The sequence below is a fragment of the Mchenga conophoros genome, linkage group LG13 (genome assembly GCF_057382185.1).
Source record: "Mchenga conophoros isolate Kocher_MC1m ecotype Shallow Benthic linkage group LG13, M_conophoros_male_GT1.1, whole genome shotgun sequence".
Lineage (NCBI taxonomy): Eukaryota > Metazoa > Chordata > Actinopteri > Cichliformes > Cichlidae > Mchenga > Mchenga conophoros.
The window spans coordinates 11,673,777-11,679,776 of NC_140538.1; the positions used below are offsets into that span (position 1 = coordinate 11,673,777).

The window sequence follows — 6,000 nt, forward strand, 5'->3', positions numbered from 1 at the left end:
TTACTTGTCTACGTGTGCTCAATTGGCAAAGATTGCAGCAGAGAAACTAAGCAGCAATGCCCTTTTCTAGAAACTACGATCTGGTTATTCATGTTTCTTGTTGTAGAACTCTTTTCTTTCTACTATCTACACGCACCGGCCAAAATAGGTATGAAACTGCCTAACATTTGAGCTCAGCTCAGCTGAGTTTATATCCTGTCACATCCTGTGTCGTTGCCAGGTGTAGTTCAAAAGAAAAACAGTTGCTGCATAAACCTGTGAACACCGGGACTTTTTCAGTCACCGGGCTTTGATTTCTAAAAAAAGATATTGTGTTTTTATTTTTTCAATGTAGTGCCCATTGAAGAACCATGAGGAAGGTGCCAATTATTTACATTAAATTCAAGACAAAGGTAGGCATTTCTTCAGCCAAAACCTCCCAAACTGAGCAGCTCACACCAAAGTAGTCTAGATAGATAAGCAGCACTACAGCCATAGGACAATGTAAAAATTTGCATTTAATTTGGGAATGGACTGTATTTTAATATACAATCAATACATGAGAGGGGTTAACGATGACAAAGATCTACTGGTTAATGAGGAAGTCGACTATGTGAAAAAGCTAGCATATTCATCTGTATTGAAAACTAGGGCTGCCACGATTTGTCGACTAGTCACGATTACGTCGACTATCAAAATCGTCGACGACTGATTTAATAGTCGACGCGTCGTTTGAAGCTTTGTAAGATCGCAAAAGACGCAGGAATAATAGCAGGATTTAAGAGTGTAATAACGGACTGAAACAGAAGATGGCAGCACAGCATGTACAAGGATGCCAGCTGCCGTTAAACCCCGAAGAAGAAGAAGCAGCTGTGTCCCAGAATTCATAGCGCGGCCCAGCTAAGTTTCCAACAATGGCGGTAGCTAGTTAGTTTTAATATTACTCTTATTATTCTTTCTGGGTCACAAAATAAACGTTTAACATATTTTCAGGCAAGAATGTAGCTGTGTAAACCTCAAATATCGGCTCAGTTTATCAGGACACCACATATTTTCAAAAGCGCTCCGACGTTTTCGGAGACGTCTGTTACCCACTAGCTCGATAGCTAGCCGGGGGCTAGGTCACTAGCGCCGTGAGAACACCGGACTCCCGGCAAATTGTTTTCAAACCCACCGCCGTCTTTCGCGACTCAGGTTAAATATATATGAGTCACTTAGATAAATTAAAAATGTTGTTGTTTGGCTTTTTTTTTTTTTTTTTTTTGTATTTTATTTGTTCCTGAGTAAATCGGTTTGGCTGAGATTAAAGTTATAGTTTTTACACAGCTGAATAAACGTCAAGCAGACAGCTGATTATCAGAAGTGTGAGATGCTGGAGAATATACTCCGGTGTCCTGTTATATTTTAGATAGCAAGGAGTTTATTAAACTTTACCGAAACAATCTGCAAATTTCATTAAAATTGAATAAACTATCATCTTGTCTTTATTTTTAGTTAGCACCTTAAAAGCTTAAAGCTGTAAGCTAATGATAGTTATATAAGAGCAGATGCTGCTGGTGCAATAAGCTGTAGTTTTACGTCCAGTGGATGATGATCTGATTAGTCGACTAATCGCATAAATAATCGGTGACTAGTCAACTATCAAAATAATCGTTTGTGGCAGCCCTATTGAAAACAGACATCAGCTGAAGCTGTACTTTTCCTCTGACGCCTTTGTGCAACAGCTTCCTCTTCTCAGCCACCAACACAGACGCTGATACCATAATACTTTACTTGTGATAAGCTAAAGGATGTGGTTAGAATAAGACCAGTTCAACCAGGAAATGCAGTAAATGGCAAATGATGCTGCGAATGCTTATCTTAAACATTTATGGTGCAAAGCATTAAGCTCACTGGCACTGCAACCCAACACTCAATCAATGTCAAAAGCCATATGCTGGATTTTGGCCCTGAGAGAGGCTGCTGTGTCTCCTAGATAGCCCTCATGCTCCATGTTCTTCATGCAGGAATTAGTGCTCCAACACCGTGCTTACTCATAACAGCAGCTTAGAGGTGTTCGCATGGTGACCTTAACACTATTGCAAATTATCAGCAGTCTGCAACTTAGAGTGTAAAATTAGCATATACAAAAAAAAGAAGATAAAGATAATATCTAATATTGAAAAGACTTACCAAACAAACTAAACATCTTCAGTTACAGTGGGTTAGCAGCCTTATCAGCTCTGATCTACAGTCTCTCACCCACCCTTGCCTATACATGGCTCATTTCCTCCACAGTGATGTCTAGCAAGATAAAGAGCAGCACAAAGAAAAAAAAAAAAAAAGAAAAAAAAATCGAGGTTCACATGTCACTACCATCCCTCCCATATGACACAACATGCTGTCTCAATACTGCTCTACTGTAAAAGCAACGTGAGGGGAGCATCAACATCCGTTCATGCCAGTTTAAACTGGTTTGAAAACAATAGTTTCCCTTGTATATTAAGAATCTATGACAAATTATTTTGCACAGCAGCTTGTTAAGATCAGGCTTTTTCATTGTACTTGTGAGTTTGCTTATTCCTGTTGCGAAGATGATCACCAACTTTAGTGATGTGCTTCCTGAATGAAATGAAGAAAATGACTATGGGAAATGTTTACGACAAAGCTCGGCCCGGTTTGGAATTTGGAGACTGATGCCCCTGATAATCCACGTGAGTGAAAAAAATTCCAATATGGCTAAATCATCCCGGGATAAAACTGCACAGGAATGGCTTTCGAAACACAACAAAGAGCCCAATCTGTGCTCTTTGTTACTGATGACGTATCGAGCCTTTTTCCGGGTCCAAGCCTCTACTGCATAGAGAGCGCTGTCAGTGTTGAAATGCTGCAGTAACACCTCCCTTGATGTTTTTGAATTGGCATGAGCTGTAAAAAGTTGTTTGGTTATTATCCTTATTCTTCTGTACAGCTTTCTGTCTTTTTAAATAGCACTATTCATATACAAGACACCTTTAAGCTACGTTTTGTACAGTACCGATATATTCAGACATTGCTGAGATTTTGGTAGGGAATAATTTAGAACAATCCCACAAAATACTCATTACTAACCTTGTTTTGTGGATGATGTCACCTTATACCTTAAATTAATTTGTGTCTGCTGACTGGGCACCTACAGGTTTGATATGTCAATGAGAGCCCTACAAAGTCATAAAACCTCCCAAATACTTTGCCAGCGCTGCTCTTTTTATATCAGCTTACCGTAGTTGGTCTGAAGCCAGCCTTGGGGCGGGAGGCTAACAACTAGCCTAATTTCACCAACCCTTTGAAACTTCACCAGCACTTTGTTTTTCATCTTTTCATCTAGAATTCATGTAAACTGCTTCTGAATTTTAAATTCACTCAATCTCGCAAACATTTTTAATTGTTTAAAACTGATTGGGACATCTAGAAGAAGAAATACATTGATTGCTTTATTAGTGTTTAAAGAAAAAAAAACAAAAACCCAACAACAACAACAACAACTGGTGCCTAAATGCTAATTCGCTATTGGGAACTAAAGAAGCTTTTGGTTGCAGAAATTAATAAGTATTCTACACTTAGCAAGAGGATTGACTTGGCTATCAAACTCCCTAAACAACCTTCAAATTAAACATTCACAAAACTCAACGGAGCCCCTGAAAAAAAAAAAAAAAAAAAATCTGCTTTCAACCCTGTCAGACAACATCACAAACAAAAAGAGCTGCTCTGCTACATGTGCTGCAGACAGTCTAAAAATGACATTAGAGCTGCTCTTTTGGACACTACATGCTAACCTTATTTGTAAATTAATCTTCAAATGCTTTAAAAAAAATGTATGGCTTGTTAACTATATCTATATAGATATATATCTATATAGATATATATCTATATAGATATATATATCTATATATATATATATATATATATATATATATATATATATATAGATATAGATATATATAGATATCTATATCTATATATCTATATATATATCTATATATATATAGATATATATATATGAGAAAGGACATATCACTGAATGCTTTTAGGGATCAATTTAAATGTCGATACTGGTGCCACCGAGTTTCACTGCTTTCAAGAATAAAAGTTGCCATCCTAGAAGCAAATAACATCAGATGCTGATAGGTCAGCTTGCATTCTGTTAGACCTCTTTGAATGAAGAGTACAGGCCTAATGAGATTAATCAGGAAGTCTCTCAGGATGCAGTTGCAACATAACCTGGGCTCCTCTGACTCAACACACCCATGGGAAACTGCAGTGATGGTGCTGCTACAGCTGTGCACTGCATGATCTCTTAACAGTGTATTACATTAGATAAATAACACACACAAAATGCACTCCCGAGTGAGAAAGTTAACAGGACAGTCGCAGAACGGAATCTTTTGAATCTCCCTGAAGGCCTGTGCATATCTTCAGATATGAAGAAGGCAATCTCATCAGACCTTGCTCTCACCCTCTGTACACTAGCTCTGCTGGCTAGCTGCTCGGCTGGTTTGTTTTGCATGGTTGTCTCCTGCAGCTGCAAGAACCATCTGAGCAGAGTCGCTGCAGGTCCGACCAGCCGGCCGGCAGAGGGGATCCCCTCGCAGCTGACACCACCGACGGCTAACGCAGTCAGAGAGGGGGCTCCACAGCGCTGTCAGCCGCACAGACATTTTACAGAAATCAAACACCACCCACTTTCTTCTCGCTAGCTTTAGCAGTCAGCCTGAGATCGGCTATCTCTCGCAGGGAGAGGAGGCGGTGGCAGCTGAGCAGCAGCTAGCGCCGTGCTAACGTCAGCTAGCCAACCCGTGTGGACCCTTAGCGCAGAATAATCACCACCTTACCCCTTTGCGGTGGGCTGTCAGTGTCCTAGGATGATAGGTGTGAAAAAGCGACGTCCCAATGCTTATTTAAAGACATCGTAAATTGGAATCCCGCGGTGTAAAGTCCATCGCCGCTGTTTTTCTGCCATCCGCCCCACTTCAGCACCGAACGCCGCCGAGCCCCTGGATGCACTGCGCAGGCGCGCTGCCACCGCCGCTCTGTGCCCGCAGTTGGTGAGAAGATGCACTGCCGAGGCTGCACACAGTCCGGTCACAGAGGATCATTATCACAGCTGTGCTGCTGCACAACTGAAGACGCCCAGTTTGCTTTAAAAACAATGCTGTATTGGCTTTGGTCAGTATCCTAAACACAAGCGAGCACACTTTCGGAAAGCCAGTCAGCCGGTAATAAAGTTAGAAGGCCACCATTCATACAAGAGGAAATGTGTCCCCGGGTTATAAACTCGTAAAAATGAACCATAAACTATCTCACATACAGACTGTCCTGATGTTAAAACAGTTTCCGCAAGAAACAGTTGCTGCACTAAAACAGAAATGGGAACAACGTTTTGCATTATTTCTCTCGTCTCAGCATAAAGCCCCATGCATTGTTAAAGCTTATCAGTGAGATTACACCGACTTCATGAAGCATATGTGTTTAGCACTTTTACAGTGTTAACACAGTATGATGATCATATTATGCTTTACATACATATGCAGACAACAAGATGCTTAAAATACGCACTTTTAAGATACAGCTTGAATACTTCTTAAATAATGCTCAGGTGAGTTTAAAGAAAGACATCTTTAAAATGTAATACATAAACACATAGTGAGGTTTTCTAAACATACATCAATGAAAAAATATACTATATTTTATATAATATATAAAATATATAGAATCGATTTATTCTGTTAATCGCAAGCTTTCCCTGTATTTCTGATTTAGTGTCACAGATTATTTTAATTGTGTTTAATTGATGTTTCCCTCATCACCGTGCAGCCTGTAGAATGCAGGCGCAATCTAGTAAATCTCAGTTTTTGGCAGTAAATATATTTTCCACTTCCACCACACGGGGGCACCACAGCTCTGCTCTGCTTTCTCTCTCTAACACACTCGGTCTTTCTCTCTCTCTTTCTCTCAAACACACACATATGCACACAAACACCTGTTCTGATGCGATGTGCCTCC

At 40.0% G+C, this 6,000-nt stretch overlaps 1 protein-coding gene across 2 annotated transcripts in view; it reads right to left on the reverse strand.

Annotated features, from left to right (window-relative positions):
- The window catches only part of rgs17 (regulator of G protein signaling 17), a 28,243-nt gene extending 23,258 nt beyond the window's left edge, over positions 1–4,985 (reverse strand). For both annotated transcript variants that reach the window (XM_085296467.1, XM_085296465.1), the window contains exon 1: positions 4,830–4,985. The gene's annotated coding sequence lies outside the window, so the exon portion shown is untranslated. The remainder of the gene's footprint in view (positions 1–4,829) is intronic.
- Between the last annotated feature and the right edge of the window lie 1,015 nt (positions 4,986–6,000).